The following is a 20,656-nucleotide window of genomic DNA, read 5'->3' as shown; positions in this document are numbered from 1 at the left end:
AGGTCACGTTTGAGTAAAGGTCAAGATTACACTTGAACATTGAGTAAAAAAACTGTAAAATAATTTATATTCGTCGGCGAGGTTTTTTCACAAATGGCCTCGCTTGGTGGATTTCTGATTCTGGAAAAACAAAAAGATGACGAATTTGCGTTGGTCATTTTCCGATGAGTTTGTGATAAATTCGTGGATCGGTCCACCCACAATATTAACAAAAATTATCGCCCATTAATAAAACTGAATGCACAGTGTCGGGCCCCACGAATAAAACTGATTGTGCAGTGTCGGGCCCCACGAATAAAACTGATTGTACAGTGTCGGACCCCACGAATAAAACTGATTGTACAGTGTCGGGCCGCACGAATAAAGCTGATTGTACAGTGTCGGGCCCCACGAATAAAATTGATTGTAGAGTGTCGGGCCCCAAGAATAAAACTGAATGTACAGTGTCGGGCTCCACGAATAAAACTGCTTGTACAATGTCGGGCCGCACGAATACAACTGATTGTACGATGTCGGGTCCCATGAATACAACTAATTGTGCAGTGTCGGAAAGGGGGACCCGATAATTCACAGCTTGGTGGTTGCCTTTCTATACAAGAGAGCGAAGGCGATTGCTTGCGCAACAAAGATAACCACCTGGAGGATAATGAACTTTGCACTGTTGATCATCTACCCCGTCACCATCGCCTCCATTTTGGCTGAAACTTCATACTTCCTATGAGCCTCGGTGTGGGAAAAAGGAGCTTGATGCAAGTGCGTAAAGTGTCGTCCCATATCAACTTTTGCAATCCGCAATGTATAGAAAGAAAAAAGTGTTTAAAATTGTTCCATCGTTTGCGTTACAAATTATACTGGAACAAGTCCGATTAAACAAACAACATAGTTGTTCTTCATTTTGAATATAAACAAAGTTATTGTTGATCATACTGGAAATGAAATTTGAAATTCAAATAGACTATATTGATTATCGCGCAAATGCAAAACTAAGTATTCAACATTAAATTTGAAAATAGAATAATTTAGAGACTGTAAATATCCTATGTTTGCCGAAGCATTTTCGTATCAAGGAGGAACGCGACACATTTGTTTTTAAATTGAAACGCATTTCGATCGACTAATATGAGAACATTAAACTGCAATTTAAACACAAACATGCAAAAGATCCAACTAAAAAGAAATAACCGCCTTGTCATGTCTTGTGAACTTCCTTCGGGTAAAGATAATTACATATGAGCCGCGTTATGCGAAAATGGGTCTTATGCCATATGCGCATACCGGGGTCTCTGCAGACCAACCTTTGCAATCGCGCAGTCTTGTTGGTTGCTATCCTCTCCGTTAACGAGATTACGATACCATGCGTGACTTTATAGCAGGCAGGATAGCACCAGACCAGACTTCGCAGATGCGCACGCGGATATGGAGCTATGCTGGTCACATATGGAATAAAGCTCATTTTTTCATGACGCGGCGCATATATTATGGATCATACTTATATTTAAACAAGAAAGCTTAACAAGCAAATTCGTTGAATTGATATCCCCCACCAAATAAATTTTGTTTATTGACGTGTGAAAATCCTGTGATGTTCGATATAATATAATAAAAAGAAGGGTATGGTTATTGTTTTTTTTTCTGCAAGACCATGCTCCTCATTGATATACTAGTATATAATTCCATGTTAAAATATTGTGTGGTATCTGAGATATAGCCATGAAATGTTAAAGCATGCAAAACAACAAAGGGCAATAATTATTTTATAAGAAAATACAGTTTTATGGTTCTTGTACATAGAATTACCGGTATATTACATCTATTTGAAAAAGAAACGACCCATCCCATTGGCCATTTTCTGTCTATTTTACTTTATTACGCTTCCGCAATACGTGTGCGAATTAGCTCTTTTCATCTCGAAAATTAAATTTAGCAAAAATAGCATATAGTACTCCAAAGTCTATGTACAACTGGAACTCTATATAAACTATCACTTGCGTACTTTGTTCATTATCAAAAATATTTTAACAGTTACGTCAACAAGTAATGATCAACATTCGAACCAACAAAGGGTTGTCAGGGAAATCCATACTAAACGTCAATAATATCGATTAAATTGACATGTAATGATTAGTGAAATATTGAAGTATTAAATTAGAAATTTATATATAACTTCAATAAAAGACCAAACAATGAATGATTTCATTTGACAATTGATGTGAGAAATCATAAAATTATTTTAAATGTTCTTGGACCCGTGCCTCAAACTTTACTCGTACGACTTGTTTATTTTATATGTCAGAACAACAAATCAAATTGATTATTTATGAAGTACTCGAGTATTCTCAAAGTGTAGCAATCAATATAAAGTTATTACTTTACATTTCAAATAACTTATATTACTTGACTTCATTTAACCGCTTCTACCGGTAATAAATAGGCATTTAAAGTTTAATTATTGGATAAAGTTAGAGATATGTTATAAAGGCAGTTGTTTTATACGCCAATATTAATTATTAGTTGAAGTGATGTTTGTAAACATTATAAATATATTATTAAGTAAAACGAAACATTATGACATTGCCAACTGATAATTTACAATAATTACCGGTCTCATTTTTATTTAATTACTTGGGCATTTAACTTCGGGTATATTATTGTTTGTCAAGGATGTGTGTAGTATTTGGACTTTCAAAAATATTAATGGAAAGTATCGTATCGAATACGACCGCTAGTTTATCGTACGAGTCACAAGTATTCACAAAGTTCAAAATGAAAACATAACACCGTTAAAATTGTTAAGTAGTACGTGAAAAATACATATTTTTAGCACCAAAATGTAAACACTTTACCGACCAATCTTAAGGAACGTGGTCTTCAAGAATGTTTGCTGACGATCTTTGTGAACGCGGACGCAAGACACCTCGAGAAATGTTCATTGTACCGTAACCGCTCCCAACTTCCTCTCTAGCTTTACTCATATAATATGTGATAATTCACAAATTTTTATCATGATTGACATACGAAATTTATTGCGGTTCTATTTATGGCAGTTTCGCAGATTTAATTACTTATGTTTAATATACATAAATCGAACCCATTAGAATAGACCCCAAATAACCAACGAGTCTTCTATGCCGTACCATTTGGGTCAAAAGTGCAAATACGCCAACAGCTAAAAGAAGACATCACCTCGGTGACAAAATTGTTACCGCGGTGACAATTTGTGACAAAATTGTTACGGAGAGACAATTTTGTCACCGCGGTGATATATTCTTTGTAACTGCGGTAACAATTTTGTCACAGCGGTGACATATTATGACTGTTGGTATATGTTTATGCTTGTTGTTACATTTATTTGTTTGGGTCAGTTTTTAACCAATCATTTTCCCCGAAACAAACTGAGATTTTTTAAGTAGTAAAGTGTAATGAATATTGTGTAATGTATGTGAGTAATTAAAAAGTAAGTTTCAAGATAACACGGATAATATAGATATCTTTTATATGCAATGTCTCATAATGAAGTAGTAGTGCGATTTTGCTTACTTTTTGTATTATTTGTTTCTTTTATTTATTTATACTGTTAGAAAGCTTTCGTCATGAAATGCTACTACGCATAATCAATTGTAGCCTACTTGCTAAACAACCTGCATGTCCGGGAGACCTCGATCTAAATATAGTACTAATTCCGAGACGAATCGAATTGTCGTCATGGGCGTTCCCTCACTCTTTTGCAGTATAATGGATGTTAAATTATATTCTATTGTTTTCACTCTAACTAGCCAGATGTCGGAGTTTATGTTGGTTTACTATAGTTATATAAATAATTGTTAAGAATACATTATCCTTGAATATACATGTCAAACTACACGCTTCGGCATGTTCCGTGCGCTACGAACATCGCCGAAACGTTGCTCGGTTATGACCGCAAATTCTTATTCTACAGAGCTCCGTACACGTCATAATTTTGATGACGTCATCCGGAGCGATTCATAGGGTATATAAACCCAGACTTTTCCGGAGCATTTGCCAATCTTTCCTAACACTTTTCCGACGAAACCTCCTTTGAAATTTAAATATAAACCACTCCGGATGGCAGAAAGTGAGGTATATAACATAGTAAACATTCCCGTATTTTCAGAACAGTTCCACCCGGAGCTGCTCCGTATAATTTTATGTTATAATAAATAATCAGTTACTTTCCTGACAACAATAATAATAAACAGCAGCCATGTTTGTCCATTGTTATGATGGGTACGGAGCTCAGAGACAGTTATGCCTAGATATGACAATATTATTAATTCATCAATGTACCAGATTTTGCATGTGTATAACCTATGTACTTGTATGATGTAATTAACAATGCCATTATATGAATACCATGCGAACCCAATAGAAAAAAAATAAATGAATGTCTTAACCGGAACTCGGACTTCGTCATCCTTCCATGCAAATATTAAATATCGTTGTTGTGCAACAACGGACCTGCGTGCATATGATTGGAGCCTTGTCCCGTTACCGTACCACCACGGCAGGGGTGGCCGGCGGCGGAAAAACTGGTGTCAGAAGTGCTGGGATCAATTACTAAAAAAAAAATATATATATACTAAATTTACTAAAAATATATTGTTCATAAAATTCAACAAATGTTTAGACTTCGCCGGATAGCTCCGTATGAATGTACATGATGACGTATATCAGTTCACTCCGGATGGTAAATTATGACGTCATAGCAAACGCTGTCTGGAGCAGGTCCCGATCCGGATCAATGAATTCATCAATACTCCTCTGACCGGAGCAAAAATTTAATACGGAGAAATACATTATTGCTCCGGACGATCCATTAAATATAATAAATGTAATATGACAAACCTTAAAAGTTAGTCTGATCCGGATGCTTTAGAACACTACCTTTAACAATAAACCAGTTACCATTTTAAGAAGTTGCTTCCTCGTTGCCAGAGATAACACATGCTTTTCAATAGAGAATGCGTTTATTGATCCAATTATTCCACATGATAATTCTAAAAATATTAATCACAGGATTTAAAACAAAGTCGAATTATTTCGACAGTCGTCTACTTCAGACACAATTATCATATATCATTTTCAATAACTACACTTTAAGATAATATAACGATTTCGTCACTTAATATATGACGTATGTAAATATATGACGTCACAGTATCATCTTGGTCGATTATTACAAGAATTGTCCAGGTTTCCGTATATGATCGCTATGAACCATAATACCTATATTGTTTTCGTAGTGACAACAAACACCACAGTACTTTGCTTTTATTCGTACATTCATTTAAAATTCAATGTGCAGTCCTTGTTATGTAAAGATTGGCCATCTATTCATAACGCTAGCTAATGTGAATGGATTAGCTCCACGAGATTCTGTGGCTGGTTTCCACTGAACTTAAGGACCTTTATGTTAATTAATCTTCCTCCAGACTCCGGACTGCACTGGAACTCATTATACAGCTCCTGCCTGAAATACACAAAAACCAATTGTTGCACAACAACATAAAGTACAAGCTTGTAACATTACTGAACTTTACATTTGTTCATAAACATTACAATGTATAAGTATGTATGATTTTACATTTTGTAAAATAAATGTTTGATGTTACAGTGAGAGAGTGAGTTTGATATACCCAGTCCCAAAATATCCCTTTATTGTTGATACTTAGAGGAAATGTCCAATCCAAGGGACACAACCCCCAATACAGAGACCAGGAGCTCTACAGTTGCTCCCCATGATCTGAATACAAACCAAAATGCAGACATGGAGACTAGTTTTTCTCAGCCCAGTAGAAACATGTCTCCGGATAGAGATTTACCCGGATCTCATAACCTAGACAGATCATTGTCCAACCCGGATACAGAGATAGATTTTCCAAATTTAAACAGACATAGATATGACAGAGGTGACCATGACAGAGTGAATTATCCATACAGACCTAGGAGAAGTCCCACGTACAATTACGAATACTCCAATGATGTACAATTAAAAGTGCATCCACCCAAATATGATGGAAAAGAGGACATTTATGAATACCTAGACTCATTTGAAATTAGTTGCCAAATTAATGGATGGTCACCCTACCTAAAAGGCCTTCACCTAGCTAACAGTCTCATTGGCTCTGCCAGAGGCATCCTTACCGAGCTACAGAGGCACGAGAAAACGGACATAAACACTTTGATCAATAAGTTGAAAGAGAGATATGGTTCCCAGAATCAAAATGTTATATTTAGGACTGAACTACAGAACCGTATCAGGAGAGTAGGAGAGAGCATCCCTGAACTAGCTCAAAACATTAAGAAGCTGACCCTTATGGCCTACCCAAATACAACCAAGGAATTCACAGATACTTTGGCTCGAGACCATTTTATTGAAGCAATTGATGACCAAACCTTGCGTATGAAACTTAGAGAGGCTGAACCAATCACATTGTCAGAGGCAACCCAAATAGCAACACGTTTTGAGGCATACAAAACAGCAGAGGTCAGAAGAAAAAAGTCCATTAATGTTTCTGCAGGACGAACAGAGTCTAATCATTTCAAAAATAACTCTGAGCACATAACAAAGCCCAACAATTCCAACTGTACTTTTAACAATGATGATGCAAAAAGTGGAAACGAAACGGTCACACAACTAACAAAAACTCTCGAGAAATTGGCTGATGCTTTTGAAAAACTATCAAAAGATAAGCATGAGACAAACCAGAGAAATACAAACTACAGAGACAGATCTTCAACACCATTTCCTGGTACTTATGGAAGACCAAGTCCTCAAAATCACCAACAACAGCGAAATTTCCCACAGGAAGATACATTTGAAAGACCAAGACAGTGGCAGAGATTTAATGAAAACAACAGGACCCAGACTCAAAACAGACCTCATTTAAACCAGGGAAACGAGAACAGGTCTTCATGGAGGCCCACAAGGAGACCCGAAAACCCGATGAGAAAGGCCAACAGATTCCAGTAAATAACTTAAGAGACACAGTACATGAAGGATTGTTTCTACCAAGGCCACAATTAAAATATTGTTGGTTTGCCCTTTACCGACCCTAAATTTTACAGGTGGGTAGGTAGGTAGGAAAATTATTTTATTTTATTTGAGAAATTATATTTTTAATACACTAATAGTCTATGAATATTTAAAACACTTTTATTAAAGCACTGTTGCAGTGTACAAAGCCCTTTGTAGCTTAACATTATCTTGTTTGCTGTTTCTTGCATATATTAATATCAAATGCATGCTTGTGTGTTATTACATCAAATATTTGTTCATTATATGATTTTAATTGCTCAAATGCATTTGTAATTATTTAACAGCCAGACAGCTTTTATTTTTAACTTAAACCTTTCCCTTAAATTGGGCTTAATTAGCATGCAACAAGCATTGAAGGAGTGTAGAAAGACAGCCCAAAGCCTTTAATGGAAAAATTCAGACGTGGCGAAAGACCATCACATTTTACAGGCCAGACTTGCCTACCAGGAGAAACAATTCACAGGCCTGTTGAAGTTTTTACAGGCCTCAATTTTAAGTGTTTGACCGGTTAGTGCATAGTCTCAGCATGGAAAAGTAAATTCATAAAAGGGCAAACTGAACATTATTATAAAGCATTATTTCTTCTTGAATGCTCAGAGGGTCAATAGCTGGGAGTTGTATTATTGCAACTTACATAAGCATGAAAACTTGATTTGGGGAAATAAATTAAGGGTGTTAGTTTCAGTTTGTGGATATACTAACGCTTTAAACATATATACTTGAGTGTTGTCGATGTATTTATCTAAGAGACATTAATAAATTAAATAAGTTTACCTTTACATATCCATTTCACTAACATGCCATTACAGTAAACTGTTCAGTGTGGCAAACATAATAAAACAGAATATGCACATGAATCTGATTAAACACAGATCCACTTGCATATAAATCAAATCATGTTTGTCTTTTATTTTGCATTTTCGACAAAAAAAATCCTGTAACTGTTAGATGTACTTTTTTTTGCGAGTAGACTGCATTCCAATTTTCAAACACTTCATCACTTGTTCTATGACATTCAGTTCATTCATTTGCAAAAAAAAGAGAGTTTTATTTGTATCTAAAACCTATGCTCCATCGTAGAATGACACGCTCTTTTCATTAATCGATACTAATTATATGATGTCCGTCGTAAATTCGATAGTTATTTGTTCTCGCTGAGCATCGTTATTTCTTTTAATTGTCCGCCATCTTGGATCACGTTAACAACATGTGTACAACGAACGTAAACTCGTATATGTCCGACTACTTTCGCGAACCAATGGTTAAGTATGATGTCGTTCGGCCATTTTCACGGAACACCGCCGATCGCGATGCTGGTTATAGACGCTTGCATTACTGTCTATTCTGGGGCGTATGAAATTCCAACCATCGGAGCGACCTAGATCGGTCAGGGGCGATAATAATAGACAGGGATATAAATACGCGCATGAATAAATATTGCTTTCGGCTTTTTTATCATCGTCGAAAAAAACGAAAATAAAAAAAATACGTTTTCAGAAATCGCAATAAAATTTTTTGAGTCGGGGGGTAAAAAGTGGGTCGGTCGGTAAAGGGCAAACAAACTCAATTTTAATTTAGGCCCAATACAGATTGGAAACCAGTATATCACAGCTTTAATTGACACAGGATCCAACATAACCATTATGAAAAAGAGCATCTATGACAAATGGCAAGATAACCAACCCCAAATTCAACCAACACATGATATACTGGTTGGAATAACAGGAGATAGAGCTAAATTCCAAGGAAAAATTAACATTGAATTTACAATTGGCAAACAACTGTTTCAACACTCAGTTTTCCTAGCAGACATTTCCAATGAGTTCATTATTGGAAGAGATTTTATGATGAACCACAGTTGTGATATTATCCTAAGCAGACAGATCCTGAAAATCAATGGAGAAGAAGTATACTGCCATACAAATGAATTTGATGTTCACGGATGCAGAATTGCTTTGATTGATGATATAGAAATACCACCAGAAAGTGAGATTGTGATATCTGGAAGAACAATGGATCCATATGATAACACAAAATTAGGCGTGACCTCTCCAAACCTTAATCTTTTTGAAAAACACAGTGTCCTGGACTTGTACCATTACAAATAGCTAATTTTGATTCCATACCTATCAAACTGCATAAAAACACAATAGTGGCACATCTCGAAATGATAAACAAGGATAGTATACCAGCCTTTCAAGAACATTTAGTACATCACACCAATGTCGCGACATCAATTAAAAACCATGACAACAACCAACCTGAAACACCAGAACACATGAAAGACTTGATAGAAGTCACTCTTCAAAATGTATCCGAAAAAGAAGGTCAACAAGTTAAGTCATTGTTGATTGAATGTGCAGATGTATTTTGTACATCTGAAGATGACATGGGTCGCACTGACTTGGCAGAATTTACTATCAACACAGGAGACAATATGCCAGTAAGAACAGCACCCTATAGATTACCAGCTGTTAAACGTGAACAAGCCGAGAAGGAAATACAAAAACTACTCAATAAAGATCTTATAGAACCTGCTCAAAGTCCATGGTTATCACCAGTAGTAGTTGTACCAAAACCAGACAAGTCATCTGTCCGGTTGTGTATAGACTTTCGAAAAGTAAATGCAAGAATAAAGTTTGATGCTCATCCGCTTCCACGAATAGACCAATCTTTAGAGTCATTGTCCGGAAACAAATACTTTTCCTCAATGGAGTGCAGATCAGCCTACCACCAGATTCCCATTAAAGAAGAGGACCGACCAGTCACAGCATTCAGTATAGGAGGAGAAACTTATATCTGGAAAGTTATGCCGTTCGGTATGTCAACAAGTCCCGCCGTTTTTGAACGCCTGATTGAGAAAATAATGAAAGGTTTGACTTACAAAGCATGCTTAATCTACTTTGATGATTTGCTATGCTATTCCAAAACCTTTGAACAACACTTAAATAACTTGCGCGACATGTTCGAAAGACTCCGGTCAGCCAACCTGAAGCTTTGTCCAAAGAAATGCAAACTATTTCAACGAAAAATAAGTTTCCTAGGGCATCAACTGAGCGAAGATGGCATAGAAGCCTGCACATAGAAAACAGAAAAGATAAGGAACTGGCCCAGGCCACAAAATGTTCGTCAGTTGAGATCCTTCCTTGGACTATGTAGTTACTACAGAAAAATGATTCAAAACTTTGCAACCATAGCAAAACCTCTACATAAACTAATAGAAGCTAACACTTCATTTACCTGGGATGATAAAGCTGAAGCTGCTTTCATAGAGTTAAAAGACAGACTATGCAAAGCCCCGATACTTGCCTTCCCAATTGAAACACAGCCCTTTATCCTTGATACAGATGCCTCAAATGTTGCGGCAGGAGCCGTACTTTCACAAGTACAGAACAACCAAGAGAGGGTAATAAGTTATTACTCACAATGCTTCTCCCATACTGAAAGAAATTATTGCACAACAAGAAAAGAGCTGTATGCAACTGTGCTAGCAGTCAAACATTTCCACCATTTTCTTTATGGAAACCCTTTCAAAATTAGATCAGACCACGGAAGTCTACAGTGGATACTGAATTTCAAAAACTGTGAAGGACAATTAGCTCGTTGGCTGGAAACCCTTGGAAACTATCACTTTATCATAGAATACCGACCAGGTAGAGTCCACAATAACAGCGATGCATTGTCACGCAGACCTTGTGCAGATGAATATTGTACTCACTGTGAAAGAGCGGAAACAAAATACATTCACCAAGAAGTGACTGCACATACAGTACGCATAGGAGAATCAACCTCTGAAGAAACTTCCCCTAATAACTATTCCGACACAGACTACCAAGATGGAAATTTTGAACTGTCCAGAATACAAGAAGAACAAGCTTGCGACTCTATACTTAAAATTGTCCTACAATGGTTAAACACTGGAAACCGCCCAGAATGGCAGGAAATATCTAAATATGGTATGGAAATGAAACATTATTGGCACAACTTTGACCTGTTAGAACTTGATAACAATGTCATGTACCAAAAGGTTGTCACAAATGACCATTCGCTGAAAAGACTGATACTCTTACCACAAAGTATGAGGCATTCTGTTTTCAAACAACTCCATGCAACAGTCACAGCTGGACATTTAGGGTTCAGGAAAACATACCATAAGATACAAAACAGATTTCACTGGTTTGGAATACACAGAGATGTGGAAAGATATTGTCTACAATGTGATGCTTGTGCCATGAGAAAACAACCTCAGAGAAAATCAAAAGGACCTCTTCAACTTTATCAAGTTGGACAAGTTTTAAAAAGGATCGCCATTGACATCCAGGGCCCTTACCCTATTTCACGAAGAGGAAAAAGATACATTCTTGTCGTTTGCGACTACTTCTCCAAATGGATACAAGCCATACCTAAAAACCATGGAAGCCAAATATGTAGCAAGAAAGTTGATTGAAAAGTTTATTGGATCTTTTGGAACTCCACTTGAACTATTCTCAGACAGAGGAACAAATTTTGAATCTGAAGTATTCAAAGAGACGTGCACCCTACTAGGCATTCACAAAACACGAACAACAGTAGGCAGGCCAAGTTCAGATGGACTGGTAGAAAAAATCAATAAAGTTATTCAGAACATGCTGACACCTTTTGTACAGAAAGATCAGAGGGACTGGTGTGAACATTTACCTTTACTGGTACTGGCTTACAACTCCAGCATACACTCAAGCACAGGTTTCATTCCATCTATGATGATGTTCGGCCGGGAGATGAACTTGCCCATTGACCTTGCCATCGGAAAACCTGTCGATGAGAAATCACATTTCACAACCACTTACGTCATAGAGCTTGAAAATATCATGACGGAAATTCATGAGATTGCAAGACAACACTTGGGACAAAGTGCAGTCAGTATGAAAACAAATTATGACAAAGGAAAATTCCACATAAATTATGAAGTTGGTACCCAGGTGTGGTACTTCAATGCAAAAAGACACAAGGGCTTAAACCCTAAACTACAAAACGCATGGACCGGTCCTTATACTATCACCAAGAAATGGGGTGATGTATTATACGAGATCCAAATGAAACCAAATTCAAGACCCATTCTTGTTCACCACGACAAACTTAAAGAGTACCGTGGAACAAACAAACCCAATTAGCATGAAGACACTAATTGAGCCTCCATCCCAACAAAGATTGTTATAATTCTTTGCCTGATCAGAATATGATGTATATTGTACTTCATTTAATATTTGTTGTGTTAAATAAAGCGACACCCTTACACCACTTACACCTGTATACATATACCTACTGTCTCTGCTCCGGAACCCATGATACTCACAGAGTAAACCTTATGATCCTGATACCTTTAAAATTACATTCCTGAAAAGAAAGAAGAAATTCCAATTATATTACTAAGAAAGAAATCTAATAATAAAACTTCTATTGCCAAACTGTAAACCTTACCTGTGTCCATTATATATATTACAAGCTCGCGTGTGGCAGTGCAAATTGTGCCCCCACATGGACTTAAGTTACAACAAGAAAACCAACATAGTACGGCATATTCAAACCAACCACCTCCATTTTAAATATCAATGCCAAAAATGTAACATCACTAACCGGAGAGAAGACCACAGATGCAAAAACAATGGGATAAAAAGAGACATAATTCTGATCAACACCCTACACAATCTCCAAGGAGACAAAGCAGAAGAAGCCTTGAAGAAAGTAAAAATCGATGATTACATTAGTACAAGAGTGGAACGTAGATGTAAAATAATCCAAACAACACATGAAGAACATAAAAGAAAAACAGAAATCACAAGTCAAATGAAGAAATAATAAAAAGCCATAAAAAAAGAAAGGAAGAAAAGAAGTCCGAAGCCCCCATCAAAACCAACCTGCCACATGTAAATAAAGAGTCAAACCCTAACATCCTACAACAAGACCTATACATGTCAGATGAAGATGATGAATTTGAAAAAATGTGGAAACTAAATGCTCCGGAAAACATAGAATTGGAGTTTCCAGTCCCAGAAGACATTTCATAAAACAAAACTTTACCCCAAAAACAGAAACATCAGCAGGAGGAACACAAGGAGGGCAGATTGCCTGAACGCTTTATCATCCCCAAGAAGAATAAGCAGTCAAACAACAATGTCACATCCAGAACACCATTAGATATCGACAAGAGAATAGTAACAAAATTTTACGAACCAAAAAATAATGTACTTGATAAGATTCTGAACAAAATGGACAATCCAAGACAATTGATTTCTTACAAAGACATTCAATATACTGAAAGCACACTGTCTGACAACGAAGCAACCTTTGAAGAAGAACCTGAAAACGAAGAAGATCCCTTCAAAGAAGAAAATTTAAAAGATAAATAAACAGAATTGAAAAAACAAAACAACTCTAAAATAAAATTGAACGTCGGAGGATACATATTTACTACATCAAAACACACCCTGAGTAAGGAACCATAATCCCTTCTTCACCATCTAACAAAAGAAACAACTGAAACTGAAATCTTCATTGATAGACCAGCCAAACACTTTGAAACTATATTGAATTTCATAAGAAATGATTCAACAATTCCACTGGCCCTCCTTCCCTCAACTCAAGAAGACCTGCTTACGCTCAAGACAGAGGCTACTTATTATCACCTTCCTGGACTCAGAAAGAAAATCGAATACAAGGAGAAACTTATAAATAAATAAAAGTAAATTAAAAACAAAACATGAAAGAAGAATACAAGCTACCATAAACAGTCTACAATGTTTTTCATTTATACTAAGATGCCTACCATGTGTCACCGACGAAGTATTGCCTACAATGTAAGAACTACGATGTCCAATCTACTATATCCAATCCACTATGTCCAATCTATAATGTTCCAACTACTTTGTCCAATCTACGATGTTTTATCTACGATGTACCATCTACGATGTCCAATCTACGATGTACTGTCAACGATGTCCAATCTACGATGTACTGTCTACGATGTACTGTCTACGATGTACCATCTACGATGTTTTTTTCTACGATGTTCAATCTACGATGTTTCGTCTACGATGTCAAATCTACGATGTTCCAATTACGATGTCCAATCTACGATGTACTGTCTACGATGTCCAATCTACGATGTACCATCAACGATGTTTTGTCTACGATGTCCAATCTATGATGTCCAATCTACGATGTACCATCTACGATGTTTTGTCTACGACGTCCAATCTACGATGTCCCATCTACGATGTCCAATCTACGATGTCCCAACTACGATGTTTATAAACCGAAGATGTGGGCTACACCTGACATCAGTGATTAATGACATTATAACTTAATTGTTTATGATAGTAATTCACTAATATATATTTATAACATATGTTATAAATTATATTCATAGTAAATGTTATACTTCTACTATTTAACCTTTGCATTGTTCACTAATGGTAAGTGGGACAGTCCTGAATGTAAGTACATGATTTAACTGTTATATCCTAGTTCTTTATACTAACCTTAACATAACTTTACTCCTTTTAACGGGGCAGGGTGGAGACGTAGGCTTTACTTGCACACCTATAAAATTTAAATCTTATTGTTGTTAAACAGTTTACAATATTTTGTCAGAACAACTTCTTGTTATATTTTTTTTTAATCAACCAAATTATTAGGACAGTCAGTTATAATTAACTTATCTTCATGACTATGGAGAGTTTAGAGATCTTTCGAGAATTTTCTAAAATTCTAGAGAAAGTAAATTATTTATTGCTCTACAAAGATATGGGTGTACATAATTGTTACTTGTTTAATGTACTACATAGTTAATTATTGTTGTATATGTAAGTTGTTGAAATAAGGACTATACAAGAGTACTAGAATTTAAGGGCATTATTGTTAACCAAATGCATTAACAGGGCTGTTTGAGATGTAATGAGGAGACATGTGATAACCTACAAAGACATTATTCTTTTAGTTTTGATGCTGGGAGAGGAGCCTGCCTTTTTGCATTTCAAATTTTATGCTTGCAAGCCTGTGCTAAGTTCCTCGGTGTGTGATTTACAGAATTAGAGTAAGGAGGACTTACACTTTTTGATTCACATTTTTGTACCCAGTAGTACAATTTAGTACACATCTTTTGTACTACTATGAGGCCGGTGGGCTAGGATACTTCCCCTTCTAGTCCCCAATGTAATAGGCTTTTGCCATTATGATTAAATATAGGGCCCGGCAGGTCTCTTATTATTAGGCGCCTGGGGATATGCCACCCCGTTATGAGATTGAGATGTAACAGTTGACTTTATACCTCCCATGCCATTTTGTGCCACCTGATTATTATTATGTTGGTTATGCATCTACCATTTTAGTTAATTACCATTGATTTCTTGCTTTGGTCCTTTACACCAACTGCATCCGCCATTTATGTTGAGAATCCCTGGACAGACGTGTGAGACCCACCCGGTCTAAATTCTCTTTTAATCAGTCTTTGTGAGGTTTTGGCACCCTAGAAATATTAGAGATACAAAGTGAATTTGGCATACACATTATTCTAACAATCATGTAGCTTGGGCTGTCTATCCCTTCAGTACTGAGACTCATGTTGTTAATGACTACGAGATATTGAGATTATAGATTATTGAGAGTAGAGAAGTTGATATTGTCAATTGAGGAATATAAGATTTTGCCCTGCACTTATGCTGTATATAAATAAGTGCGAACGTTCGCAGAGATGTACAAAGTTATAGTTGCCCTAGAATTACACGAGATGATAGAAGTTATAATTGTACTTAAAGCATTATTGCTTAAATTGTGAAACTCGGAAATTACGGTTGCCCTTACTGTGAGGAGGTTTACCAATCCAACATACATATGTTTTGATGACTACTCTTACCTGATGGCCACAGGGAGAGGTACCAATTTATTGAGGAGAAGGAAATAGCAATATGTGTACGGAACATATTGGTAGGTTGATGTAAATATGTTGTGTAAATATGTTGACAATTATAATTATTATTAACAATGCTACTTACAGTAATGTTAAAAATCATAATTGTAATTTAGTTAGGAATGTTGAGTACTTGGTATGATAGAGTTTATCTAACTGACTGTGACTGGACATAATACCTTGTATTGTTCAAGTAAATATGCCCGACTGGGACTCCCAAATGTGTACCTGCTACTTGTATATCTGAAAATGGTCATGTACATTTGTTTATTATTACAATTGATATACTAGTCTTATTATTTTGACTACATGTTACACTTGATTGCAATAAGACTATTTATTGTATCTTGTGAAATATATACCTTACTGTACAAGCATTAATAATTAATCGTTACATAAATTTTAATTGTTCAATTGTTGTTGTTTTGCTAATGTTACGATTACTCATTTTCCGAGGAGACAACTCCTTAACGTTAATGTGTTATAACATGGAGAGTGCTTTCCCTGCTTTGTGAATGTTAATTAAGGTTCATGGGGGGATAAAATTCATTAAAAATTCGCTTTGGTTTTTCTTCATTCAATGTGGTACAATATGGTAAAACTATATATCATTTTAAAGCTTAAGACGGATAGAATAACATAAACACATTTTTGACATTCAATATTTGTGTGCTTTATTCATATTTTGGTTTAAAACCAATACATTTTTACACTAATTTACAAAATCTCAATCTAAAGTTAGGAAGGATATGCACTACCTTAAGTTGAATAAATACAAAGCTATATACATATACAAGGTCAAGTTAGCAACATTTCACAGAAAATTATTGTCATAAAACAACAAATGAGTTTTTATTCAACTGCCTATTTTGGATAAATTTCCTAAACAAAGTTCTAAAAATAACTAAAACGTAACTACTTTTTAAAAATCCAGGTATGGTGGATAGTAAGAGTCACAATTCTTCTTCAAAGGCTTAACAATTTTGTTATTTACCTCTCAACCAAATTGCAAATTTAAACCATCTAAAATTGAAATAGATTGCAGACGACATATCAAGTTGTAAAGAATTATAAAGAAATTGGCAAACCGATTGATTTTATATTTCGATTACTTCTACCCATTTTGAAAGCGTGGCCCTCGCTGTGCTCCGTAGAAAAACGTGCAAAACAAATCGGTCGAAACCACGTGCAATAGTGAGAAAACCGGGTATGTGTATACACATACCTGAGAAAACACAAACATATTTTGACAGTTGGTTCGCAACTAGTAAACCAACTATTAACATTAATCAGCAAGAGATCGCACTCAATAACAGAAATGACCACGTAGAGATATCATCACTTACCCTATTTCAAATATTTTCCAGCTGAAAATTGTCCCCCACACGTCTTTTTTAGTTTATTTGTATTGTTTTTTTCTGGAGCCGAAGTGCATCTCACAGAATATCCATCTAACTTCCGTTGTTTTCACTTTCGTTATTAAAAACTTTGTTTAAAAGAATTATTTCTCCTTTTAGATTGTTAAAGCGATGTGTTATTATATATTATCAATAGAATAGTATACCGTGATGAATTTAACGGAGTTACGTATCGATCTTTCTGTCAGTCTGTAAGCGTACTATTTTATGCGCAATAATATAAGTATGGTGATTCGACAACAATTGTAAACATTGGTGAAATGCTTCTTACATAGTTATTCTTTTGAGTGTTTATGAGGTCTGATCGTGCAGTTTGCAAACATCAACGGAAAGATTACAATCCAATGCATTTGTCATCGTCAACCGTTTGGAATGTCAATTAGGCGATGAGTTAGTTTTTAGCATGTTTCTTTCTATGTTATGAATTTACAAATGGCTGCCCCCATGGTGATGAAATGACATGTGTTCGAGTTTTGATATTTCTAGATATGTAAACTTTTTTTACTATTTAAGCGTAACTTGCCCTCGTCAATGTCGATATTATTCACTAGTTATATAATTTTCCGCCGAAATACGTGGAATAAACATGATTCAGATTTTTGAAAATAATGTATATTTTAGTGTTAAAATCGCTTTGTATTTTGATTGATTTTGTGGATGGTATGATACGTTGATGTACAAAATTGGTAGCAGTTTGAAGGAAAAACATCCTTTAAAGCATATATGTATACATTTTCAATGTGGCACTCTTCCTTTAGTCAAATTTGAGTTCAATGCTTGGGGTCCCACATTTTTCAAAATGAAGCCTCTACATGAACCTTAACTAAGGCGTGATCAATTTAAAATTTCAATTTAGCATTGGGATTTTTCCTTAATTGTTAAGACTTACCTGTTCGCTCTGTATTCGGGGTCCGAATCCCTTTTTCAGGGAGGGTGCAGTGTTAGAAAGCTTTCGTCATGAAATGCTACTACGCATAATCAATTGACCTTTCGACAGCGAGAGTGAAGCCACGCCCACCGATTTCAAGGGGGGTCACTCCGCCGAAGTCCGTCATAAAAATGGCTACGCGAATCGGCCGCATAAGTGAACCAAAAAGGCCTCATGGTATACCAGAAAGGCCATACAATAGTTTTTATTATCATTGAATAGTGGTGCTGAATATAATTATCATATCTATTAAATAGTCAAAACTTTTTTATTAGTCTACTTAAAATCCGTTAAATTTATCATCAAAGTCGGCAAAATTATCGCCAATTATCGCATACAGTATGAATTGTTCGTTAGTCACAATATTTTTCCTTGAGTAATAGATGTTTCAGTTTTTTAATTAAAAGCCGTTAATTTTTGCAACCGATGGCAACATCGCAAATGTGGCACAGGTAAGTAAATTTATTATAATAGAAGACGAAGAACGTTTCTATTGAAATCCGATATAACACATATCTACAATGCGTTTGGTCAAAATGACCCATGCGCATTGTTATAATCGTATAACAAAGTCAAAGTCGTCAAAAAAGTAACATACACAATATATTATTATATATTATTATTTCCTCGAAAACTATCTTCTGCAATGTTTAAAATATAAAAAGTTGAAAGAATTTTCATGTACAAAAAAACTCGCTAATCAGACCGGGTTTTCAAAGGGTCATTCACAGTTTGCGGCATCTGTTTTGATAACGGATTAGTAGAAAGCCCACATATGGTGTAAAATGACACTTATTGGCCCCTATTGATAATTACTTGCGCATTTGAAAATAGTTTCTTAACTTACATTAAATTTGGAAGACTTAAACCGAAAGAAATAAAAAATGTTTTATTCTATGTGATATTATTAAAAATAATAACTGATTGTCTTTATTATTACGATTTGATTAGCATTAAGAAAATCTAGCAAAGTTTATAATGTCTTATTTATTTGCCGACTGCATTAGAATGTCAAATTTATTTAACGTTGGCCACCTTTGAAAAATGGTTTTAAATGTTCCTTTCTAATTTGTCTATATAGAGGATAAACAAGTACAAAGTTATACTCTTTTTTTTATAACGTGTCCGTTGCAAAACTTACATTTTCTATTTTCGCGTAGTATCTTATTATAACGACTGTGTTTTGCTTTCGGGCGATCGCTTAATATGTTGAGATTAAGCTGTTCGTGTGGACGACCACAAAGACGAATCCAACGTTTGAATTTTTCAAGATTAGTACCCGGTTTAGGGAACGGAAAAAAACGTACTTCCATCTTTTAACCGTTCTGGATATCTTGTGTCTGAATAACAAGTGCCATAACAGCACCTTTGAACCATTTTCTTTGTTTAAAACACAGAATTACGTATAAGCTTATGTGTCGGACAACGGCGAGTTTGACGGACAAAATGGCGGATAGTAACGGGCCTAATCTATGCTGTAATCTGATTGGTTAATAAGCCTGTCAATCAATCGGCTGTCGAAAGGTCAATTGTAGCTTTACTTGCTAAACAACCTGCATGTCCGGGAGACCTCGATCTAAATATAGTACTAATTCCGAGACGAATCGAATTGTCGTCATGGGCGTTCCCTCACTCTTTTGCAGTATAATGGATGTTAAATTATATTCTATTGTTTTCACTCTAACTAGCCAGATGTCGGAGTTTATGTTGGTTTACTATAGTTATATAAATAATTGTTAAGAATACATTATCCTTGAATATACATGTCAAACTATACGCTTCGGCATGTTCCGTGCGCTACGAACATCGCCGAAACGTTGCTCGGTTATGACCGCAAATTCTTATTCTACAGAGCTCCGTACACGTCATAATTTTGATGACGTCATCCGGAGCGATTCATAGGGTATATAAACCCAGACTTTTCCGGAGCATTTGCCAATCTTTCCTAACACTTTTCCGACGAAACCTCCTTTGTAATTTAAATATAAACCACTCCGGATGGCAGAAAGTGAGGTATATAACATAGTAAACATTCCCGTATTTTCAGAACAGTTCCACCCGGAGCTGCTCCGTATAATTTTATGTTATAATAAATAATCAGTTACTTTCCTGACAACAATAATAATAAACAGCAGCCATGTTTGTCCATTGTTATGATGGGTACGGAGCTCAGAGACAGATATGCCTAGATATGACAATATTATTAATTCATCAATGTTCCAGATTTTGCATGTGTATAACCTATGTACTTGTATGATGTAATTAACAATGCCATTATATGAATACCATGCGAACCCAATAGAAAAAAA

The 20,656-nt window shown here is 35.7% G+C and overlaps 1 long non-coding RNA gene across 4 annotated transcripts; it reads right to left on the bottom strand.

Moving 5' to 3' along the window:
* Positions 1 to 4,607: 4,607 nt before the first annotated feature.
* LOC127865658 (uncharacterized) lies at positions 4,608 to 18,404 on the bottom strand. 4 transcript variants are annotated; one of them, XR_008042723.1, is made up of 7 exons: positions 18,309 to 18,404; positions 16,181 to 16,244; positions 15,432 to 15,560; positions 14,575 to 14,635; positions 12,356 to 12,430; positions 11,735 to 11,848; positions 4,608 to 5,488 (listed from the first exon to the last, which is right to left on the bottom strand). It is a non-coding gene; the product is annotated as an uncharacterized LOC127865658 (long non-coding RNA). The 4 variants fall into 4 exon arrangements; XR_008042725.1 differs by having other exon boundaries at positions 12,360 to 12,430; XR_008042722.1 differs by having other exon boundaries at positions 11,735 to 12,430.
* Positions 18,405 to 20,656: the final 2,252 nt, after the last annotated feature.

This window comes from Dreissena polymorpha, chromosome 2 (genome assembly GCF_020536995.1).
Source record: "Dreissena polymorpha isolate Duluth1 chromosome 2, UMN_Dpol_1.0, whole genome shotgun sequence".
Taxonomy (NCBI): Eukaryota; Metazoa; Mollusca; class Bivalvia; order Myida; family Dreissenidae; genus Dreissena; species Dreissena polymorpha.
Note: the sequence above shows the minus strand (reverse complement) of the source record. Positions and strands in the feature narration are given on the sequence as shown.